This window comes from Apium graveolens, chromosome 2 (assembly GCF_009905375.1).
Source record: "Apium graveolens cultivar Ventura chromosome 2, ASM990537v1, whole genome shotgun sequence".
NCBI classification, from domain to species: Eukaryota; Viridiplantae; Streptophyta; class Magnoliopsida; order Apiales; family Apiaceae; genus Apium; species Apium graveolens.
This window is the reverse complement of record NC_133648.1, coordinates 47776900-47779138: the sequence shown is the minus strand read 5'-3', so window position 1 is coordinate 47779138 and position 2239 is coordinate 47776900. Positions and strand designations below refer to the sequence as shown.

The window sequence follows — 2239 nt, the reverse complement described above, 5'->3', positions numbered from 1 at the left end:
AACTCCAAAATCAGATAGAAGAGAACAACAGGAGGCTTGGGAAGAAATCCAGACAATCAAGAAAATAGACTTATCTGCTCAGATGAGAGGAGCATCTTGTTAATGATTGTGAGCAACTTCTTTGTATACTTTGCATTGTCCAATTTTCAATAAATATTGTAGCATTTGTCATTTTTATCTACTATTTCTATTATGTATCTTTTGGATGTTTTGTTATCATCAAGTTTCTCTTAATTTATTGCAACAATTCCTATAGACATAAATTGGGGGAGATAGTTAGGAATATGTTGTGAACTTGATGATAAATTAAACAAAACATCTTAGTATATTTAACTTAGTGAGTTTTATAGCACTCGACGGATAATCAAATATAGTCCCGACGGATGATTCAATATAGTCCCGACGGATGAAGATTTGACATCCATTGAGTGAGTAGCTTATGTAATAATAAGTATTGTAGCACATTTCTACAAACAACTTTGTGTAGATTCTGTAGTAGCATATGAGTCATGTTGACTACTAGTAGATATGCAGAATAGGTTGATTAATTGTAAATATGAGATTTCTTGTAATTCTGTATAAGTGAAATGGAGTCAAGTGACAAATAGCTACCCGACGGATGATCAACAAAACTACCTGACGGATGATCAACAAAGTCACCCGGCGGATGACAAGCATGTACCCGACGGATGATCAAATTCAAATATCTGTTGACAGTGACAACACAGTCACATGCGTCGAGTGTTTGCAAAAGGAATGTGGCAGCCTGTTTAGCAGGGATTTGAGAACAAAGAAGCATTATCATTTCCATGCTATTATGAAGATATTCAAAGATGCTGGAATATAGTAGTGAAGTAGCATGGAGTTAGACTAGATATGTTTTTTTATTATCTTGTCTTATTGTCATGTAAACTTGGTGATATATAAACCAAGTGTAGCAAGTAGAACAATTATCAAACTAAGCACACACATTTTCAGAGAAGCATTTTCAAGCTGTATTATGTGACATTTCTCTGTAAGTTTAGTTGTTCATACCTGTAAGCAGCTGTGAGCTATTCAAGTTTCACAGGGTTCTCACTCGATATATATATATATATTTGGTGGATACTTTCGAATCCACCACAAAGTTTTAAAAGTTGTGTTTTTATTACTTTGTGTTTTGATTCATATAAATCATTTAATCCACACTCTGCAAATCAAACACTTATATATTATCAAGTAAGAACATTTTTGAAATTTTGATAAAGAAGCCAGAATTACATTCAACCCCCCTTCTGTAATTCTTGTTGTATTGTTATGGAATAACTGCTTACTTTATTTGTGAGCGTGTATGCGAACACGTTCTCAATCTCGTAAGGACAAACTAGAAAAAATAGAAACGGAAGTGATCATTGCAATGGGAGAGCCAGTAGCAGAAACGAAAACATTGAAGGATTATTCTCAACCGAAAATCAATGACATTCAGTCTAGCATTGTCAGACCATCTATTGCAGCTAATACCTTTGACATCAAGCCTGGCATGATTCAAATAGTACAGAATTTAGTGCAGTTTGGGGGTGCTCCAACGGAAGATCCCAATATGCACATTAGGGATTTCATCGAGATCTGCGACACCTTCAAGTTCACCGGTGTTTCGGAAGATGCTGTGAAACTGAGACTTTTTCCATTTTCTCTGAGGGATAAAGCTAAGAGCTGGTTGCACTCTCTACCAGTAGGTTCTATTGCGACATGGGAGGATCTTGCTCATAAATTTCTTACTAAATTGTTCCCTATGACAAAAATAGCTGCAATCAGGAATGCTCTTACTCAATTTGCACAGCAGTCGGGAGAATCTTTATGTGAATCTTGGGAGCGCTACAAGGAGATGCTTAGGAAGTATCCTCATCATGGAATGGCTGATTGGATGGTAATCAATTGCTTCTATAATGGTTTAGGAGCAGAGTCGAGACTTATGCTAGATACAGCATCAGGTGGAGCCTTATGGGCTAAGAGCTATGAGGAAGCATATGAGCTAATTGAAATGATGGCTACTAATGAATATCAAAACCCAACTCATAGACTACCACAAGGCAAGGTAGCAGGAATTCTGGAGGTGGATACAGCTACGGCTATAACTGCTCAGCTAAAGGAGTTGACTATGAAAGTCGATTCTCTAGCTAATGGAGTTCATAAGATAACAAGTGTTTGTGAGCTTTGTGCAGGTACATATATGACGGATCAATGTGCCATATCTAGTGAG

The 2239-nt window shown here is 36.7% G+C and overlaps 1 non-coding gene across 1 annotated transcript; it reads right to left on the bottom strand.

Moving 5' to 3' along the window:
* Positions 1 to 1786: 1786 nt before the first annotated feature.
* On the bottom strand, positions 1787 to 1893 carry LOC141710269 (small nucleolar RNA R71). The gene has a single exon (XR_012570798.1). It is a non-coding gene; the product is annotated as a small nucleolar RNA R71 (small nucleolar RNA).
* Between the last annotated feature and the right edge of the window lie 346 nt (positions 1894 to 2239).